General features: G+C 47.1%; 1 long non-coding RNA gene across 1 annotated transcript; it reads right to left on the reverse strand.

Annotated features, from left to right (window-relative positions):
• Positions 1-17,736: 17,736 nt before the first annotated feature.
• Positions 17,737-22,241, reverse strand: LOC137892966 (uncharacterized). Its single transcript, XR_011105437.1, has 3 exons — positions 22,113-22,241; positions 20,784-20,846; positions 17,737-17,810 (listed from the first exon to the last, which is right to left on the reverse strand). It is a non-coding gene; the product is annotated as an uncharacterized lncRNA (long non-coding RNA).
• Positions 22,242-23,426: the final 1,185 nt, after the last annotated feature.

Genomic DNA, 23,426 nt, shown 5'->3' on the forward strand with positions numbered 1-23,426 from the left:
CACAACACCCTAGAGGCCTGGTACCAGAACCAGCCCCAGCCCCGGCATACTGCTGGGTCTGATCCCAGCCCCCTGCTGGTTAAACATGAACAACACGAGCTCAGAGCCGGGACGCTGTCAGACCAGAATGCTTCCCAAATTCATGCTAACTTCACTCTCTCCACGACAAAGTAAGCCAACGTTTCATGAAGTTAGCATGCTAAAGCAGTTAGCGTGGTGATTCCATGTTTGATGACACAAAGTAAAGCCAAGTCCACAACATGAAGCAAAAAGACTTGGGGGGGGGGGGGGGGGGGTAAACCCATCTGATCAGTGATCAGAAAGGGTCAAAGGTGCAGACAGACAGACAGAAGCTGTTTGCTGCGCTGCCTCTGGAACGGGAACTATTGATCAGCATGGAGGGACATGGAGCCATGACATTATGGTCTGCGGGCTGAAACATGGCCTTTGATGCTAAGGCATGAAGGTCGTTCATCACCGGGGTGTCCGTCTTCTGATGATTCTACATTATTCATCTGAGGTCACTGAGGTCACCGGGGTCACTGAGGTCACTGGTCATGAGAACCAGGCGTTGTCTTAGCCCAGCTGTCGGCCTCGACCTGCATTGACTGATGAGGCCATTGATTGGTAGCGCTGTGAGGGGGGAGCCTTGTCAATGCCATGACTGCATTTTGGTGCTGAACCCCCCCCCCCCCCCCCCCCCAACACAACTGTACAAGCATTGCTCGGACAACGCCCGGAATCAGTGTCCGGGCGCTGGAAACCAACCAAATGCTAATGCAGGAAAAACCTCCTGTGTGAGGGAGGGGGGGGCTAAATAGACAAAAAGGGTGAAATCCTGAACAAAGGGGGCTGGATCCTGGATCCTGGATCCTGAGCAGCTGGCATGGAAGGAACTCTTCTGGAGAGGGACTGCCAGCCTCAGAGCGCCCCGAGCATCGATTTGGAGCCAAGGCAGGAAACAGCTTTTATCAGCAGTAATGGTGGCATAATCCCAGCGAAGGAGGGGAGGAGCATATGGTGCAGAGCTTACAGCTGCAATCCCAACAAAGGGGGGGGGTCCATCACTTTGTCCACTGGATCTGCTCTCCGCTAGCAGAACGTGGGTCAAATACAGAAAGTCTGGGCTTGTGTGATTGATGCTGTTTCCAAAGGGTTAAATTCTACAGCAGGATGTTAGCTTGAAGCTAGCACGGACACATGCGTGAACGCCGAGGTCCTTCATTAAACACCTCAGACGCTCCTTTGATCGGCGAGTCAGACGACAGGAAGCGTGTAGCGCTCCAGAGCGGCCCCAGAGCGGCGCCGGAGCGGCTCCAGAGCGGCGCCGGAGCGGCCCCGGAGCGGCCCCGGAGCGGCGCCAGAGCGGCCCCAGAGCGGCTCCAGAGCGGCCCCGGAGCGGCTCCGGAGCGGCGCCAGAGCGGCCCCGGAGCGGCCCCGGAGCGGCGCCAGAGCGGCCCCAGAGCGGCCCCAGAGCGGCGCCAGAGCGGCTCCGGAGCGGCGCCAGAGCGGCCCCAGAGCGGCGCCAGCGTCAATGCCTTGCCACTGGAGGAGCCAGATGGGAAGGGGCGTGGCATGATTTAGGGCGGTGCTTTTCTGGCAACGCGTTGGTCTGCAGCTTTTACAAGACTTAAGCCCAGGATGGGTTGATTTAACGGCACGACCTGGTGATCAGCAGCAGGGGGCCATCAGGCCACGCCCCCGATCACAGCCTCGCAGCACACACAACAATAATAGCACGGCTGACCTTGACTTCCTGTCTGGACTCCTGGAATAACATTTGATAGCGATATTAAGTGCAGCAATAATGAGATGAATATTCCCATTTAGCACACATTTCGAGGGGGGGGGGGGCTGCAGCTACATGCTGGTCACTCTTAGTTGTCAAGGCTGATTTATTGCCTCCTAGCTGTTCAATTTCACATTTTGTCCTCGTCACTCCCTCGTGATCATTCTGCACTGACCCTCGGAGGGCAGCCAGCGAATATTGATCAAACAATTATCTGCTCGCCGTTCATTTGATTTTCCATTTCAATTACGGATTGGAGGAGGCAAAGAGAAAATATTGCAGCATTGATTTTTTCCCTACCTTACAACAGGATGGAGGCAGGCTCTGATGGGACGCCCTGGTGACGGGAGGGGGGGGGGGGCTTCAGGCTGCTTTGCTTCATGGACTGTTTGTGTGATTTAACACAATAGTATTTTAAAACCTTAAAAGAGATACAGACCTTTTAGCTCATTCCAATTAATTGGATTGTTGATTCTGACGGCGAGGCGTTTCTCCATGGGGGGGCCAGCATGCTGCTGCTGACCTGCGGTAAACACTTCCTCGCACTCCGGAGGCCAGAGGACCCAAAGGTCAGCGACCCCGCTCCCCTCGCTGCCCCTTTCTGATGCTCTGCCACCGTCCATTTGTCACTCTTAAATGACGCCGGGCTTGCATCATGCCCCCCCGGCGGCAGCGCCGTGCCACAGTGCACTGTGATGGAGAGCGCAGTGTGGATTAGCCGATGGCTGCCGTCACACAGCCTGAGATCCGGTGCGTGCCGGACGGTTCAGACGAAGCCGTTACCACGTAAAGTAAAGCGACTCTTCTCAAAACGATTCGGAACGCTGGTAATGGGACAAGCCCGAATGGGAATCCTGCTGAAAAAGCCTTCGGGAGCCTCGAGGCCAATGGGGGCGGGGCAAAGACTTCAGAGATGACGGACAGCATGAGAAAGAGGGGTGGGACAGAGAGGGGGAGCGAACTCCAGGAATGTGCCGTGTGGATGATGCTGTTGCCGCGCCGCTCCCTTAAATAAGTTTGGCTTTGATCAACGTTCAGCTCCACAGATCAGGGGGGCTCGGCTTGGAGGTCCTGGCAGAGACTCCGCCCTATTAAGGTAATGAAGTGGCTAACGCAGCGATGCATAATGAGCCTTTTATTCTCCTCCTCAAAGCTGCTTCTGTCTAATTTATACCTTGCAGGTTCCCACTTCATGATATCAAGACGAAAGCGCACGGCTGGCACGTCGGTGAGTAAAGCGTACAGTGATGATGATGATGATGATGATGATGATGATGACTACCAGTGTTTGTCCAGAGAGGAGGGAGCCCCTGCCTCCTTCTCCTCCGCCCCCCACCCCATCAGGGCACAACTTGTCTGCCTGCTCCCTTTCCAGCCAGAGATCCACTCCCACCTCCCGTCTCTCCGTACTACATTAACCCCCAACAATTGCCTTCCAAATGACCCCATTAAGCTGTAATTGCCCCAGCAGGCCTGCTCCCTCGCTTGTAATTCTGTGCAGCGAACCCACCAGACGCCCCCCCAGCATTGTTTCGTGTTCTGGCTCCCATCAGCCACTTCAGACGCTGACCCCCCCACCAAACCTGACCCCCTTTGCTCCACACCTCCTCTGTTCAGTCCTGGCTGGAGCTGTTGGTGCTCACCGCTGGCATCATCTCCACGGCTGCTCCCCAAACATCCTCCTTCCTGTTCCCACAGGAAGGCCGAGTCAACACCGCTCACCGTTGAGACGAAGGCCCCGCCGGATGCACAACGCACAAACGCAGCTAGTGGAGGACGGGCTCCTGACCGTGACGTAGATGCTCCTGCAGCCATGCATGCGCGTTGCTCTGAAGGCTCTGCACATTGTGCGCTTGCTGTGTGGGTGTACGTGTTCATGACGCCTCCGAGCCTGCGAGCTGCTACAGGCGGACTCCGACTAACCCAGTGGTTCTCAAATAGTGGGGCGCGACCCCCTAGGGGGTCGAGGTGCGAACATGCTTTTTTTGCCGTACTAAATTAAAGTGTAATTGCACATCCACTCCAGTAGTTGGCAGTGGCGCCCTGATTGTCAGAGTGCGCGCGAGAGTATTAGCTCTATGGTGCGGAGCAGGCGATATGAAGAGCAGTTGTAAACAAACCCTCAAGGGACGGCGTGGAGAAATATTTAACAGACGGAGATGATAAAACAAAGGAAGGTCAGTCGAAAGCCAAGACGAGGAAATCTGACGTAGCGCACGTAGCGTCCGTAGCGTCCGTAGCGTACGTAGCGTACGTAGCTTATGTAGCGTCCGTAGCGTACGTAGCGTACGTAGCGTCCGTAGCGTACGTAGCGTACGTAGCGTACGTAGCGTACGAAGCGTCCGTAGCGTACGTAGCGTACGTAGCGTACGTAGCTTACGTAGCGTCCGTAGCGTACGTAGCGTCCGTAGCGTACGTAGCTTACGCAGCGTCCGTAGCGTACGTAGCGTACGTAGCGTCCGTAGCGTACGTAGCGTACGTAGCGTACGTAGCGCTTGGCTTCACCGTGACTACGGTGGGAGACGAGGGAAGAGCTGACTTCCTCATTTTGCTAAAAGAAAATCAACATTGCTTTTAATGTAGAATTTTAGATTTTTAAGTTCCTCTTTTATTGTCTGTATTGATTTGCTTTTTTTTATCTTATGTACACATGTAAAGCGACTGAGTTTTTAGAAGAGCGCCAAATAAATAAAATGTATTATTATTAGCACTATTTATTTTTCATTTTGGTTTTGTAGGTGAAAGTGTTTTATGTTGTGCTCCTGAGTTAATGTTGCTGATCAATTTTAATTTATTATTATTTATTGATGTTATTTAATTTAATTTATTATTTAATTGTATAAATTGTAGTTTAAGGATTAAAAAAATATTTCAGGCAAATTGATGCACTTCAAATATTTTCTGTTGCAGACTAAAAAAATGGTAATAAAGTTATTCTTTGTTGTAAGTTAAAGTCACTGTTGTAATCAGGATACAAGAGTGGTTGTTTTGTTTTTTTTGGGGGGGGGGGGTCGTAACCCTGGACTAACCCGTTCAACAGTCCTGCACCTCCAGCAGCTCGTCCCCCCACCACAATAATCACATCTCCTCATGTAGCTTTCTCTTCATGTGGAAGAAGACCCCAGCATTGATTTTCCTGTTCTGCAGCGATTTGAAATGTGGTTGCTAAATAAATTCCGAGCCCTTCCTGAACCTTCAGAAGCGCTTTAGATCATTCCGTTCTCTCGTTGCCCATTTATTTAAATTCATTCTCTTCCCTAAGCAAATGTTCCCAGGAATATCAAGGTGTTTTTTGTTGCAAAGCTCTAACTGATCCGGGGGGATTTGCTTCCAACAGCCTGTCTCTCCCTCGCCTTTCAACACAAAACTCTACGCTCCAATCAAAATGAACCGCCAGGGAGCCCCCCCCCCCCCCCCCTCGAGCTACGCCTGCTCCGAGCGCTGTGATAGCAGACTCCTGCCATTGATCGCCGAGTTTAGCACAGAGCATGGATGCCACTAGCAGAAAACAAAGACCTCTCTCCCTTTAATAGCGGCGCTAATGCAGCTAGCTCTGCAGCCCCCCACTCCCCCAAGAATGAATGAAAGGAAGCAGATAGCAATTAAAGAGGTTAACGAGGGGGCCCTTCAAGTCACAACTCAGCCTTTTCACACAAATCTTTCTACCTCATAATCAGATTGATATGTTTCGGGGGGTGGGGGGCACACTCGCTTGCCACAAGTGATAAAAACACGCATTCATGTCTTACTTCTAATTGTGTTGCACGTAGCAAATCTAATCGTAGACACAAGATTCAAAAAGGAAACGCGGCTTTATTGATCCTCCTAACACAGACCAGGAGGATCGCAGGAATTAGGAATGCGGTGAATCGCCATTAACCCCCAAGAACCCAGCTTGTGGTCGGCCAACCATTGTCGGTTGTAGTTGTTGTTGTTGTTTTAATAATCTTGCTGGTAACGAATAAACACGATTCTTTCATTATTACAGCATGTGTCTCTTTATCTAATCAAGGATTGGTTTACTTGTGACAGAGAATAAATTCTTCTATTTTCTGTGAGCCTCTATAAAATTGCCATCATTTTTAATTAATTCTTAATTAAAATATATTACACCACAGCTTCTGCCCATCTCTCTTGATATTCTAACATAATCAATTCAGAACCATTTACATATCATTAATTAAAAGCTTTCCTCTCTCATCCTTAAAATCATAATGAGGGCCGATTCCTCATTAGTGACCTATAAGGGAGAAACTAACAATAGAGCAGCGCATGCATGGAGCGTCCCGCAGAGCAGCGCACGCATGGAGCGTCCCGCAGAGCAGCGCATGCATGGAGCGTCCCGCAGAGCAGCGCACGCATGGAGCGTCCCGCAGAGCAGCGCACGCATGGAGCGTCCCGCAGAGCAGCGCACGCATGGAGCGTCCCGCAGAGCAGCGCACGCATGGAGCGTCCCGCAGAGCAGCGCATGCATGGAGCGTCCCGCAGAGCAGCGCACGCATGGAGCGTCCCGCAGAGCAGCGCACGCATGGAGCGTCCCGCAGAGCAGCGCACGCATGGAGCGTCCCGCAGAGCAGCGCATGCATGGAGCGTCCCGCAGAGCAGCGCATGCATGGAGCGTCCCGCAGAGCAGCGCATGCATGGAGCGTCCCGCAGAGCAGCGCATGCATGGAGCGTCCCGCAGAGCAGCGCACGCATGGAACGTCCCGCAGAGCAGCGCACGCATGGAGCGTCCCGCAGAGCAGCGCACGCATGGAGCGTCCCGCAGAGCAGCGCACGCATGGAGCGTCCCGCAGAGCAGCGCACGCATGGAGCGTCCCGCAGAGCAGCGCACGCATGGAGCGTCCCGCAGAGCAGCGCACGCATGGAGCGTCCCGTAGAGCAGCGCACGCATGGAGCGTCCCGCAGAGCAGCGCACGCATGGAGCGTCCCGCAGAGCAGGGCACGCATGGAGCGTCCCGCAGAGCAGCGCATGCATGGAGCGTCCCGCAGAGCAGCGCATGCATGGAGCGTCCCGCAGAGCAGCGCACGCATGGAGCGTCCCGCGGAGCAGGGCACGCATGGAGCGTCCCGCAGAGCAGCGCACGCATGGAGCGTCCCGCAGAGCAGCGCACGCATGGAGCGTCCCGCAGAGCAGCGCATGCATGGAGCGTCCCGCAGCGACTCCTTCTGCTCACAGTTTCCGGAAAGCAGTTTTTAATGCTTCTCAATTGGATTGAAAAATTACTGGATGATTTTTTCTGACTCAATGAAAGTAGGCGGAGCAACGCAGGCGGTTACTGAACATTTGTGCCTCCATGCTGCTTCAAAAGGAAAACCCGAGTCAATCAGCGTCATCAGTCGGATCCAATTTCAATTCTATTCTACTTGAAAGAATTTACAATAATCTATTTTCGGCTTTTTGAACACGACAAGGAACAGGCAACTATTTAAATGGAACCAGAAACCACATCCAATCGACATAAATGTGAGTGTTTAAATAAAACACCTACGAACACCGATGCTACCCGGAATAAATAAACTGTTTACAGTGAGCCCTAAACAAATAAACATGCCACTTTGGCTCGGCGTAATAAGCAACGCTGCATGAACACAAAGCAGCTCACCACTTGTTGATATGCATAATTCAATATTTCACTGCAAATTTTAAGTGCGAGCAGCGACCTCGGATCGTTTACTACCCAGGCCGCTATCTCTGCGCCGCGCGGCGCTCTTAAAGAAGAGCCGCAATATGGAGTAATGATGGGGATTGTTATGCCGAGGATCAGGCGCATGCTGATTTTATCGCCCGTCTCGCAGGTGCTCCGGCGCTACTTGTCAGGACTGCATGTCTGGTCTTCCACGTGTCAGATAAAAATCGCTGCACTTGCTGTTCCGGCTGCCTGACAGCAATTTATTTGAATGTTTTGTCACACGGGTGTCGGTGCATTTTGTGTGGGCTGCTCACCGGAATGGCAACAGCTCGCGGCTTCACACACACACACACACACACACACACACACACTACAGCTCCGCATTGCATTTCTACTTTGGATAATTAAAAACTGTGCGTGTGCAGAAAATAAATATAGTGTTGGTAAGCTGAATGTGTTCATTAATATTTAACACCCCAATAGAGCTGATGACATTTCATTGTTAGTGCTTGTTACACTTACACCTCTCCAGCCACACACACACTGCTGTGCATCAACCCAACAGGAAGTCTGATACGGTTATAATCAGAAGAGTCCGAGGAAACCGGAAAATAGCTCAGAGAAATAATACGTTTCTATTTTAGACTAATAAATCCAGCCGCTCTGATCTCCTTCTCTGAGCTGAGATGGAATTTTGAGCACGTTAATGAAATCCTCTCAAAGACAGGAACTCTATTTTTACACCGTGATAATTAAAGATCGACAAAGTTCTAATTTACAGCCTTCGTTTAATCGCACAGGAGAACGAAAATGGGAGCGGTCGTCATGAAAGGAGATTAAACAGACGAGTAAAAGAGCAGCATCTAAACAACGCCACGGCATCACAGATTCCGTAATGAAATATGCACTGTCCTATTTTTCTGCTCGCAGCCCTTTGACAAATCGAGTACAATCCAAAATCTCCATAAATCACTATTAAAGACAAGTATATCATCACCGGCGCATCTATCTTCCCAGCACGACCCGGAGACTAATGAGAACGGCCCAGACTATCGCGCCTGATTAATTCATTCAAAATGTCGGCTGTTATTCAAATGTGAGGCTGCTGTTATTTGAATAACTCTTGACAGCGACGCCTGAAGAAATCATCTCTGCTCTGCGCGGCTGCGGCTGCGGCTGCGGCTGCGGCTGCATCGCTGAGGAAGAGCAGTTTCCCTCTTCTCTTTCAGTCATGAAGTATTCCATTAGTTCAAGCACCCCCCCTCTTCACAGTTACTACGGCTCCCACCCTTTGTTCCCCGTCCCACAGATCCACAGGGCAGGGCTTTGGCTCCGACATGGTTTCACCACCGCACTCTGTTTGGCTTTCCCACGTTCATAGAGCTGCACGCCACTTTGTCTTTCTCACGGAGCACGCCGCGCACACACACACACACACACACACACACACACACACACAGCCGCAGAGCTGCGTCCTGTCGCTGCACCGTCATCACAAAACGGTACAACAGAAAGAGCAAAATCCAATCCCTCCTTCTTTCGTTCATTTTGTGTTTTAAAACCCGGAGGATGGCGCCTAGGAGCGTACGTGCTCGGGCCTCGGGGCGCCGCGCGGCCGCTCTATCGCCCCCCTCATCAAACATGGATTCTAATCAGGGCTGGGGAGATATAAGACGCTCAGTCATTAAATAAATTAACTCTGCCGCTCCACGCTCTCCTTCAGCACCCGCAAGAGGCCCGCCGTGCTCTGCATACAGAGCGCCACACACACACACACACACACACAGGTTAATAATACTCCTGAACATTCAGAGAGGACCCACACCTCCTGTCGCTCTACAAACGATGCTCATAGTCGAAGCCTTCGCTACTTTACTAGACCAACGCAGGACCAGATCCTGAGCGATGCACGCTACGGCTACGAGATCGGATCACTCACACAAACAATCAAAGCTGACACGGTGTTCCTGCAGCACCTGCCACTCCGCCAACACAAATAGATCAATACGAGGGGAAGTCGCTGGCTGGTTAAAGCTCACATCCTTGCACCCACATCATCTCGCAGAGTAAAAAGCGCACACTTAACACATATCAATCACCCTGACAGAGGAAATGCTGATTTGAGGAGCCGGCGTGAGGCAAACGCGCCGCGTCAGCAGGATGTCCCTTGTCAAAACTTGCCATTTGAATTTTAACCACATTGCAGGGAGACAAACGTCCTCAGAAATCCCTTACATTGCAATTCATTTCATTTTAATGCAACACTTTAATTCTCAATTACGTAGAGCGGTAGAACCTCAGAGGGTGGAACACATCAGAGAACGTAAGGAACCAGCCGCATTCATGCGTCTCCTCCGAGGACACGGCACATGCAGACGCGTTCGGCGCCGACGCATGTGCATGCAGGCAAAGAGGAAGAGGAGTTATTAGGTCCGTCACGACAAATGAGCTGCATTAAAAGTACAAACCTGTAACGAGTCGAGCGCTGCAGAGGCGCCGGTTCACACTGAACCGGTTCACACGGAACCGTTCACACTGAACCGCTCACACTGAACCGTTCACACTGAACCGTTCACACTGAACCGGTTCACACTGAACCCGTTCAACACTGAACCCGTTCCACACTGAACCGGTTCACACTGAACCCGTTCAACACTGAACCCGTTCACACTGAACTTCACACGGAACCCGTTCCACACTGAACCGGTTCACACTGAACCGTTCCACACTGAACCGTTCACACTGAACCGGTTCACACTGAACCCGTTCAACACCGAACCGGTTCACACTGAACCGTTCACACTGAACCCGTTCACACTGAACCCGCTCACACTGAACCGTTTCACACTGAACCGGTACCAGAGTCCAGCACGCGCTCCTCTGCTGCCTCCTGCGTGAGGAGAACAGCAGTAATGTACTCTGGATGACCTCCACCTTCTAGCGAGAGGAGAGAAGCCAGCCTTCCGCATCAGGAGCAGCCAATAGGAAGCACGGCGTTCCCGTGCTCGCCGTCATTAATCACCGCTTCCTGGGAGCAGGCGCATATTAATTCCTGTCATCCCAAACATCATCTGCTATTGTTGTGCCACGGCTTAGTCCTCGCTCAGCAGAAGCCCGCCGCTCCTCCTGGTTCTGAGGGAAGACGGGGGCCGTGTGGCGCTAGAGGCCGTCATCCCTGGGGCTCTGACACCAATTACGCCGTCTCACCGGAGACAAAAAACGGCCGCCGATCCCACCGTAACGTGAGCCGCCATCGTTCCGTTACTGCAGGCACACACATGAACTTCAGGGGCTCAAGAAGAGAAAATGATGCCAAAGGTCGGACTGTGCTGACAAAACTGCAAAGGGTGGGCGGGGCTATTTCAGGTTGACGGCAGCAGCCATTCTGTGTCGGCAGAGTGATTATTGAAAAGGATTTTAAATCCATATTTAAAGTCCAGACGTAATAAAGCCACTGCGCTGAGGAAGACGCTCGGCGAGCGGCCCCCCCTTGCAGCAGAATAATGCAACGCTTGTTATGAATTAAATATTAGAATCTTAACACAGCAGCCAATACGAATGATTTGCCTTATTAAAGCAGCAGAAGACGCTGATTAATATTTCATTGCATTGCAGTCCTTTTCCCATTTCTGCCTTGAATACATCATCGTAACGTATGGAACACACGGAACGACGGGAAGAGGGAGGGGCTTCAGCTTCCAGCTCACAGACGAGAAGCACTTTCCTTTTTCTGCTGTGTCTGGAAACAAAAGGAGACACGGCTCTGTTTCTGCCAGGAGCTGCTCCGGTGTCAGAATATTCCAGATGTACCATCTGCAAACTCCTTAGTAGCTTTACCTGCAGAATTCCGTCACCTGTAGCAGAAGCCCTCCTTCAGTGCAGGAATTGTTTTAAATACAGAAAAGGTGGTAAGAACCCGGCCAGAAGCAGGACGGTCCGCCGTGATGAGAGGTCATTTAGCCGTCCCCGTGTAAATGGACCGAGTAGATGAATGTCCACGTCCCATGAGGACGCCTCCACCTGAAACGCCACGCTAATGAAATAGCGTAGCTGCTGTGAGAGGACTTGCTTTGCACCGTCTTCCACGGTTAGCCGTCTTACTCTACTAAGCAGCTCATCGCAGGCACCTGGCCAGCGAGCCGCCGGGCCGCCGAGCCGCCGGGCCGCCGAGACGCCGAGCCACCGAGCCGCCGAGCCACCGAGCCGCCGAGACGCCGGGCCGCCGAGACGCCGAGCCGCCGGGCCACCGAGACGGCGGGCCGCCGAGACGCCGAGCCGCCGAGCCGCCGGGCCACCGAGACGGCGGGCCGCCGAGACGCCGAGCCGCCGGGCCGCCGAGACGCCAAGACGCCGGGCCGCCGGGCCGCCGAGACGCCGAGCCGCCGAGACGCCGGGCCGCCGAGACGCCGGGCAGGCTCCTAACTGAGCCTGTTGAAAAGAGAATCTCCAGCTGCAGATAAATATAGACAACGTTCCATGAATAAGTTACCGCTGAACGCCGGAGGCGTCTGCACACACACCTCACACACACACCTCACACACACCTCACACACACCTCACACACACCTCACACACACACCTCACACACACCTCACACACACACCTCACACACACCGCACACACACTATGCACAAACACTGAGGCTGATCTTTGGCAAAGGGAGCTCAAGTTTGACATTTTTACAAACAAGAGAAGGGAGAAATATTTACATTTTGTGGGTTCAACTTTATTGAATTGAGTGAAAACGACGTTAAACACAGGTGACAAACACTCAGCCTGCAGGTGGGAGGTCTCGGTCTCGGACTGCTCCTCTCCGGTTCAGGCTGAACCCCTCAAAAGGGAAAAGGGGGCCGCGCTGCTTCTGCTGCAAACCCCGTCCCATCGACCCTTCCTCTCTGAACACACCCACTTCACCACCTCTGTCACGCCTAATTAACAACTCACACGCACAATCCAGAAATGTTGCAATTAACCGACTAAAATATTGTTGGAGGATGCTAATTGTTATGCCAGTTGCCATAAAGCCTCATTTGCATAACGTATGTGCAAAAAACAATTATGAGCCGGAGCCCGCAGAAAACGCTTGGAGCGACGGAGGGGGAGCGAGGGAGACGTTTGTCAAGATGGGGTGCTGGCGTGCAGATGGAGGGACGGCACCGAATCATCACGCAAAAACCCGATTCGAAGAGCGGCCGGCGCCGGCGCCGAGGCATCCGTCTGCGGGACAAAAGCCTTTCCCCTCCAAATGAACCTGATGCGTAAACTCTTTGTTTTTCTCTCTTTTCATCTTTGCTGATGGGGAAATGAAGGCTAGTCGGGAGCTACTTAGATAATAGCCACATCTTCCCCGGTCCCCCTTGTCCTTTAGAGGAGGAAGCGCCGGCGTCCTGCCATTGAGCCAGTCAGGAACCCAGCTGTGTGCGAGCTCGTCGGCACAACACTATCTAGTGGCTGCAGCTGCGTCGCCGAGACAAAAAGCAGCCAAAGTCAATTGTCTCTCCTGCTGAAGGGCTTTCTGTTCCCTGTCAGCCCTTTGCTGCAGCGTTTCGGAGAGAGCTCATCAAATACGACGGTTTGTTCCATGGCTTGTAAAAATCGGTATAATATCATAATATTATATAAAAATATATACTATACTACAATATAATATAATACACTATAATATAACATAATATAATATAAAAAAATATACTATACTACAATATAATATAATACACTATAATATAATATAATATAATATAATAAAATATAAAATATAAAGAAATATACTATACTACAATATAATATAATACACTATAATATAATATAATATAATATAATAAAATATAAAATAATATAAAGAAATATACTATAATAAAATATAAAATAATATAAGAAAATATACTATACTACAATATAATATAATACACTATAATATAATATAATATAATATAATAAAATATAAAATAATATAAAAAAATATACTATACTACAATATAATATAATACACTATAATATAATATAATATAATAAAATATAAAATAATATAAAAAAATATACTATACTACAATATAATATAATACACTATAATATAATATAATATAATATAACATGATATAATATAAAATAATATACTATACTATAATATAATATAATATACTATAATAAAATAGAAAATAATATAAAAAAATATACTATACTACAATATAATATAATACACTATAATATAATATAATATAATATAATAAAATATAAAATAATATAAAAAAATATACTATACTACAATATAATATAATACACTATAATATAATATAATATAATAAAATATAAAATAATATAAAAAGATATACTATACTACAATATAATATAATACACGATAATATAATATAATATAACATGATATAATATAAAATAATATACTATACTATAATATAATATAATATAAAATAATATACTATACTATAATATAATATAATATAATAAAATATAATATAATATACCATATTACAATATAATATACTATAAAATATACTATAATAATATAATATAAAATATTATACTATAATAGAATAGAATAGAATTTAATATAAAACAATATACTATACTACAATATACAGTAATATAATATACTATACTTTTATATAATATAATAATATACTTTATTTAACGCTTCTGACTCGTTTTACTCTATTTAGCGCTTCTGACTCGGTTTACTCTATTTAACGCTTCTGACTCGTTTTACTCTATTCAACGCTTCTGACTCGGTTTACTCTATTTAACGCTTCTGACTCGTTTTACTTTAACGCTTCTGACTCGTTTTACTCTATTTAACGCTTCTGACTCGTTTTACTCTATTTAACGCTTCTGACTCATTTTACTTTAACGCTTCTGACTCGTTTTACTCTATTTAACGCTTCTGACTCGTTTTACTCTATTTAACGCTTCTGACTCGTTTTACTCTATTTAACGCTTCTGACTCGGTTTACTCTATTTAACGCTTCTGACTCGTTTTACTTTAACGCTTCTGACTCGTTTTACTTTAACGCTTCTGACTCGTTTTACTTTATTTAACGCTTCTGACTCGTTTTACTCTATTTAACGCTTCTGACTCGTTTTACTCTATTTAACGCTTCTGACTCGGTTTACTCTATTTAATGCTTCTGACTCGTTTTACTTTAACGCTTCTGACTCGTTTTACTTTAACGCTTCTGACTCGTTTTACTTTATTTAACGCTTCTGACTCGTTTTACTCTATTTAACGCTTCTGACTCGGTTTACTCTATTTAACGCTTCTGACTCGTTTTACTCTATTCAACGCTTCTGACTCGTTTTACTCTATTTAACGCTTCTGACTCGTTTTACTCTATTTAACGCTTCTGACTCGTTTTACTCTATTCAACGCTTCTGACTCGTTTTACTCTATTCAACGCTTCTGACTCGTTTTACTCTATTTAACGCTTCTGACTCATTTTACTCTATTTAACGCTTCTGACTCGTTTTACTCTATTTAACGCTTCTGACTCGTTTTACTCTATTTAACGCTTCTGACTCGGTTTACTCTATTTAACGCTTCTGACTCGTTTTACTCTATTCAACGCTTCTGACTCGTTTTACTTTATTTAACGCTTCTGACTCGTTTTACTCTATTTAACGCTTCTGACTCGTTTTACTTTATTTAACGCTTCTGACTCGTTTTACTTTATTTAACGCTTCTGACTCGTTTTACTCTATTCAACGCTTCTGACTCGTTTTACTCTATTCAACGCTTCTGACTCGTTTTACTCTATTCAACGCTTCTGACTCGTTTTACTCTATTCAACGCTTCTGACTCGGTTTACTCTATTTAATGCTTTTAGTCTCTTGCAGACTCATGCTGAGCTCTATTTCTTTCATCCTGAAGGATTCCGACCGCAGACATTAAAGCACGTTGAGACACTTTCAGAGACCAAATCAAAGGAGTGCAGAAAAATGCCACCATCGGGCCGGACTGAGGTTAGTCCCGCCCTAATCCACTGCTATAAACACTGGCTCCGAGCATTCGTCAGATTCAATCTGCCACGCTCCCCCCCCCCCCCCCCCCCACACACACACACACACACTTCTCCAGACCCCCCATTTCTGAACCTGATGAGTCAAAGGTCAAGAAAACAACAAGTCAATACGCAGCCAAAAGAAGCGGCGTGCAGCTGAGAGCCGTGGAGGAGGCTGAGCCTCGCTGTGATTTAGCCTGTAATAGTTTTCTGTAATCTCTTTCTATTGATTAAAGCTCACATCAAAGACAAGTCTTGCTACAGAACCTCTCTTTTCCTGCTCAGAAATACCACATGGAGGTAATCTTTCACCTTTGTTATTCCTGCCGCCTCTCAGAGAGGAGTAGCCTGCAGGGAAAAGGTAGAGCACGAACGTGCCCGTCACCCCGCAACGTCCGAAAACACGAGGGAATAAAGCGTTTTCATTTCCATTTCTTTACGCGTGTGGCAGGCGAAAGGACAAAGACGCCACGCGGATCGCATGTTCAGCTTATCGAAATGCAAAAGCCAGACATTTGGGGGGGGGGGGGATCCCTCCTGCTAAAAACACTCAATTTAGTGACAGGCAAATGACTTCATGCTGCCACTTAATCTCATTCCTTGCATAATGCTCTCTAATTAGCATATCAAAGTGAATGAATACTTCTAGGGCATTAGGCTGTTCAATAAGAGAGCTGGGAGAAGCCTGAAGTCTCACCCTGAAGCAGCATGCGCAGTAATTACTCCCGAGGTCCTTGGATCGCTTTCAGATTTATTATTAAAAGTCGTTTTCCGTGTAAAAGACGGCGGCGCCGGTGCTGTCCGGCCGGATACAAGGAGGAAGAGTGATGCTGAAGCAGCCGGAGAAAGGCTCTCGGTGTGCTGGATAAACAGGCCGGTCAACAAGGCCACCGGGCCAGCTGAGCTCTGGATAGAGCTCGTGCACACACCGGTTCTCCCTCTCCTGCCTCTCACACACACGTTTGTCGTTTTCATTGACTTGTCCTGTCCTGACGTTCTGACAGCCGAACCCGACCCCGACTGGCTCTGAACCGCTCGCCGCCTCCAGCTGCCTCTTTATTGCTGCTCTCATGTGGAAGTAGAGGTGAAGCGGCTCCAGGGCAGATGCAAGAAAGACAAATAGTCCTTTCATCTTTGCCTGGTCATTTTTTACATTTCAAAAGCAACCGTGATTTCAGGAAGAACGGTGACTCGACTCTGACCAAGCTGTAACTCCATATTTGATCTATATAAATTACACTAAAGCAAATATACTAAAGGACTGGCATGTTTGGCATTTTCATGGGTCAAACATTACAGATCTAAATTCCATATTTCTGTCGAGCTGCTGGCGGATTAATGAAAAATGTAAGCCTCCATAGTTCTTTAAAGAATTTAGAAACACATTACGGTACATATCTGATAAAGCTGCAGAGTAAATTAATTCATTCAATTTGGGTGCAACGCGTCAGGACCAGAAACAACGGCGACATCACATCAAGGTCTACCTCAACGGGCTGGGGGAACCTGGGCCCACTACGGACCCCCTGCCCCTGTGGACACCATCTGTGTCGGGGAAGTTCTTAAACTTTCAGGATCCCTCCCAAGATCCTTTCATTATAAACTGCACAGGGGTCACACTAAACGACGCAGCGTTGTCTTTGCATGCTTTTCTTTATATGATATATGTGTGTATATAGTATAAAGATCTGAAAAGTCAGGAATATATAATATAAAGCAGAACATGAGCGGTTAAAAGCGGCTGTAATTCGGAAGTGACTTTTTTAAATTGTTCAAAATATTACATTATATAATACAAATATTACCTGTAATTTCAGCTGCTTCTCACATGTGAAATTGAGCGTGCACACACACACACACACACACCAAAGGTCTTCATGGGTGTAAAGTCTGCAGACTTATGAAAACTAAATGCACGCTATGCTACAAGAATATATTTTCATGTGTTGCTCCTAAATCAGTTGTTTCATTCCATTATTTGATCCTTGTCCACATTGGCAGCATCCGTGAGACAATTATTGGTTGAGAATATTTTCTTTTGTGGAAACAAATCCATGAATTGATGGTGATCAGATGCTCTGGGATCTCCCCATCCTGCTCAGGTCCAGTGTAATGAGGGTGGACTTGAATCCGAGCAGCCGGCGCTGCAGAAGACGCTTGAATAGGAAACCTCCGACTGCTCCGTGTGGCATAATGGCGTGTTTAAAACAGCGACTGATTAATGTGAACCTGGACGCAGGCCGCCATCAGGTCACTGGGAGGTAAGAAAGCAAGCGTCCCGTTCCCGTTCAAATGCTTTTCTTACCTGTCTTTTCTTTGATTTCACAGAGAACGCTGAAGAGTGCTGGTTTCATTCTGTGACAGTTCAGTCCATGCTTCCTGTTTCAGTATAAGACAAGACATAATACTGACATAAATTCACTGAGAAATCACATGAACTACATACCAGATATCAGAGCACAATATTAAAGACCAGGTCTCGCTAAAGGTGCCATTTGCGTCTTTACAGGTGTAAAGCAAATAAAGACAAAGTAAGAAATTAGAATAAAGACGGATTTAAAGGTTGGTTCTTCAAACAGAAATGTAATTTTTCTCAACACCTGTTTGTTTTAAAGCTACAATGAATGTTAAGAAACTTTTTCGATGTTGAGTTTCAATAAAAAGCTGCTCCCCTCCTTGCTCCTGCTTTCTGACGCACCTGAGCGTGACCCTTCCTGCCCTCCAGCCACATGAGGGACTTAAATTAAATTAAGTCAAGGATGATGCGTTAGGTGTTTCTGTTTTTAGGGGGGGTTAAGTTAATAAAACATATAAATCAACCAACTTTGCTTGCGCCTCGTCCAGACTCTGATCAGTTATGGTCATTATTTGATGGAGGATGTCACCAATGTCTTGTTTCCTTCCGTCTCCGTCCGTGCCGTCGTGCCCGTGAGGAGGCGGCAGCGCCATGCCTCCTTGCACCGAGTGGCCAGACAGACTGACCCCGCCGATGGACTGCATGATCCGGGCTTGGTCGTCCATGCCGGACGCTAAAGAGTCTGTGCACTGAGCCACACAAATTGAAAAACTCATAGACGAAGCCGGCTACAACATGTGCCGCAGACGGGAGGGGTGCGCGGCCGCGCGTGTTCTTCACGCGCTTGTGAAAAATAAATACAAGTTCTCGCTTCTTTACGCGCGGTCCAAAGTGCCAAAACGCGCCAGAATGTTTGCGGAAGAACACATGAATCGTTTCTCAACACTTAAGCTTTGTCAGAATTTACGGTCCATCGCGTCCCGCGCGGCTCCCGGTGATCGATCATTTATTCGCGCTCGTCGTGGGATTCCAAAAAAAATGTCCAAATCCACCTCGTGAAGCGCAAAAGAATATCCAACGTGGAAAACAAATCAAGACTATAAATGTGCAGAAAGACTCCCGCGGCGCTAAGTGTCCAAACGTGACTATAAAAATATGAAATGTGTAAAAAAAAAGTTTGAAAATGTCGTTTAAGACGCGGATAAACTAATGAGGACGCGGCGCTGCTGGATTGATGAGCTGCAGCCTCCGCCTGTGTTTTACGCGCCGTGATGGCAGCGCGGTGACCGATTGACGCGGTGCCAACGCCGCTCACTCAGCGCCAGAGACACGCAACGGAACGAACACGCACGCTCCGCCCCGCGGAGGAGGGCTCTGGAGTCGTGTCACCGAAAAGCAAAACGTTAAGAGCTGCTGCTTAGAATGATGGACGCGCGGCGGGCTCTCCTTTCTCTTTCCTGCAGCGGCTCCTTGCGCGTGCGCGTGCAGCTATGTGCACGACTCTAGCAATGAAAACGCTTTAATCCTGCAGCAGCGCAGGCAGGCTGCTAATGAGAGTTGTATACAGTTTGGTGTCGGTTCGAGCCTCGGTTCGAGCAGCAGACTTGTTTATATTATTGGCCGGTGAAGCTGTTCCACCAATCACAGGACAGAACGACGAGGACCGACGACCCGCCCGTCCTATTACTGGCAGATGCATGATGCCGAAAGCCCACCCACTCCATCCCTCCATCTTCACACGGCTTGGACAAAAGGTTGGAACTTCTGATTGGTCGTTGCTACGAGCGACATCCATTGCACAAGCAGGCGGCGCTGCTCGGCGCTGCTCGGCGCCTCCGTAGTTGCTATGGCAGCAGACGAGTTGTTGAGCTCGATGCGAGCCAGCAAATATACTGTAGATCACGGGTTTATAAAGAAAGACGAGGACGGAGCTGATTGTTTTACAGACACAAAGAACATGTTGAGAGCAAGGAAAAGGTGAGTCAAGGTGCAAATCAAGGCTTGATGATGACGCAAGTCAACAGGAGCAGTATGGAAGGTCTGGCGTTCTCCTTCCACAGCTGGGATGAGCAACATGGATGCTATTTCTCCAGGCATTGATTTACACGCTCGGTTCACGGCCCGCTTTATAAAGCCCAGGCTAAAGTCTGGTTGGACAGCAGCAGGGTTTGGTCCTCACAAACAGCCTCTGATCAACCACTGGCATCAGGAATGACCAATGTGGAAGTCTCTGGCCGAACGTTGTTCCATGTTTCTCTGTTCTGTAACTAATCGGAGGTCCGATATCCTAATCATTCAGCGCTAGTCAGAAAGCAGCAGCGCGTTCCTTCAGTGTTTAGTGAGCATGGAGTTAGACTCCGCTGCCACGAAGCCAGAGACCCCAGAACTGGGACAATTCTTACGGTGTGGGTCCGGGAAAAACGATGGTGGAGGACAGTGAAGTAGGAAACCTTGAGCTTAGCGTAGCCTAGCCTTCAGCACAGCACTGTCACAGTTCAAGGCTCAGTGTCTCAATGGAGCACGCCAACTGTTTGATAAAGGCAATGAGCCTGCGATTCGGAACGGAGCCGTGGCATTTAGTTACCCTAATGAGCGAGGGCGTAGCCATGATTTAAGCCAGGAGGGGGGCCGACGGACAACGATCATCCGTCTCTCCTGTTAAGAGAACCTGTCAGTACTCCTGATCCTCAGCAGCCTTTACGTTACAAAACGCTGCAAGTTACAGACTCGCAGCAGTAAAATCCTTCAGAACCTTTGTTCTGAACGCCACACTGAAAGAGGGGGCTCGGGGGGGGGGGGCAGCCTAACATCCAGGCACACGAGACAAAGAAATACACGCAGGAAAATGGGACATTTAGACCATGTATGTATTACGTATTGTAATATGTAACAGTATAATTTGTTAATTTAGTAATTCTGACTTTGAGTGGAGCATTGATGCTGATATAAGTTCCCTATGGAATGATTAAAGTATTCTGATAATAGTTCTGTAATAGCGGTGAAAATGTACCTCTTAAATATCTCATAAATCTTTCCTTAGCCAGTTAAAATCTCACCTGTGACGCCTCATCATGAATGTTAGCACTCCCTGTCCTCATCACCAGCTCTACGTTGCCCCACTGTATTAATAGAGATAAAAAAATACAAATAAAGTGAAAATCAATAGTGAACGTCTGAGCAGAAAGAGTGGGTCTACTAACATGAGGCTAGCTAATCTAGCATAGCTAAATTAGGTAACCTTATCTTAATAATATCAGCTAAATTAGCTTCTAATTAATGTGAAATCATGATTTAAAACAGCATAACGACTTACACAGTCTGATCTAAAGATAGAGTGTCTGGTACAGTTCTGTTACTATGCACAATAACAAGCTAATAACAACAAGCTAACAACAACAAGCTAATGACAACAAGCTAATGACAACAAGCTAACAACAACAAGCTAAAAACAACAAGCTAACAACAACAAGCTAACAACAACAAGCTAACAACAACAAGCTAATAACAACAAGCTAACAACAACAAGCTAATGACAACAAGCTAATGACAACAAGCTAACAACAACAAGCTAAAAACAACAAGCTAACAACAAAAAGCTAACAACAACAAGCTAATGACAACAAGCTAATGACAACAAGCTAACAACAACAAGCTAATGACAACAAGCTAATGACAACAAGCTAACAACAACAAGCTAACAACAACAAGCTAACAACAACAAGCTAACAACAACAAGCTAATAACAACAAGCTAACAACAACAAGCTAATGACAACAAGCTAATGACAACAAGCTAACAACAACAAGCTAAAAACAACAAGCTAACAACAACAAGCTAACAACAACAAGCTAATGACAACAAGCTAACAACAACAAGCTAATAACAACAAGCTAACAACAACAAGCTAATAACAACAAGCTAACAACAACAAGCTAACAACAACAAGCTAATGACAACAAGCTAACGACAACAAGCTAATGACAACAAGCTAACGGCAACAAGCTAATGACAACAAGCTAACAACAACACGCTAACAACAACAAGCTAACGACAACAAGCTAATAACAACAAGCTAATGACAACAAGCTAATGACAACAAGCTAACAACAACAAGCTAATAACAACAAGCTAACAACAACAAGCTAACAACAACAAGCTAACAACAACAAGCTAATAACAACAAGCTAATAACAACAACTAAATGTGATTTCAATGAGACCTAGAAATAGACTATTCAGAAGCAAATTACACTGAAGTATTCAAACAAAAGTTTCAAAGACAAGTAACTGTAAAAGTACTCTAACTGGTTTTGGTAACTTAATCTAGGTTTAAACAAAACCAGCTAAATGGCACAGGCGAGCTAACAGACTGACTAATCAACTCACCGATCGATTGGTCGAACAGGAGCAGAAGCGGCGCTGGAGGCTTTCCATTCATCCTCCACGTCGTGTTTTCCTGTCTCCCTTATCGTTATTATTTATTTATAGCTCTTTTTTCTGACTCTTAGTTTTTTCGCAGGCTTTGTACTACTTCCGCATCTCTGCGCGTGTCTGCGCGGCTGGGGTGCGCAGACGATCAACCGACCTCCGGCAGGGAGTTAATTAACCCGTTAGTGTCCATGAACAAATTCGTGCGTTACACCTGCCACAAAAGTAGTTCTGCATTTTACAATAGAACAGAAATTAAACGCAATTTATAGAAACTTATCCAGGACAGATACAACAACATTTAGGCAGGTGAGCTAAACAAACACGGGGGGGGGACTATTTGAAGCTAAATAAACCTGTCCTGCCTGGTGGACATCAGAACATAAATGAGGAATAACATCCATTAATCATAGTAGATTCATTCGGTTATTTGATGCAAACAATATAGATAAATTCTGAAAGATCTTGGATTTTACATGACTGCACATCACTAAATTGTAAAGTGTGGAATCAAACAGAGGTGATCTTTAGCAGCTCTGTGGTTCTGCTCATTGATTTGACCTTGACGCACGGGAGCAACACACTCCTGAGTTTAGTGACTGGGAGTCCCGGGACTACTGCATTTATCATGGAAATACTGAGCTGTCAAGTCCCACTCCATACCTGTCAGGAGGGGCTCAAAGGTGCGGCGCCGGCTCCGCTCCTCTCTTGCAGTGCATGATTCTTCATTGCATTGCAGAGCAGGCCGATCCACCGCTGCTTCCAGCCATGTCAACATAATTCATTTCCTTGCGTGACAGCTCCTTACAGTGAGACACAGTGGCGCTGCCAGTTCACAAAACCTTGTTTACACAACCAGGATTTTGTGCTATCCGCTGTTTTCTGCATCTCAACCATCACATTGCTGTGAAAGCCATGCAGATCAATATATTTGTAGGGAAATAAATTACACCTGACAAGTTATTTCCACATGTTTGGTGCATTAGGTCAAATAAAATGACAATATTTTCCCAAGCAGCTGAGCGAGGCGCAGGAAGGATCGCCTCTGACTGCAGAGACAGCGCTTTGTCATCATGCTTCTCATCTGCAGACCCACAGGTGCCGTCGAAAGCGACTGGTGTCATATTTCATTTGGGCATCCTTCTGCAAAGCTGTAATTGCCTAATTAGCTTGTTAATTAGGAGATTAGCATTTTCTGATAGAGTGGCTTGCTCTGTTGTGATGAGAGTAACGCAGATTAAGTGAGAAGTTATGGGTGCTTGATTTCACAGC

This window comes from Brachionichthys hirsutus, chromosome 4, assembly GCF_040956055.1.
Source record: "Brachionichthys hirsutus isolate HB-005 chromosome 4, CSIRO-AGI_Bhir_v1, whole genome shotgun sequence".
Lineage (NCBI taxonomy): Eukaryota > Metazoa > Chordata > Actinopteri > Lophiiformes > Brachionichthyidae > Brachionichthys > Brachionichthys hirsutus.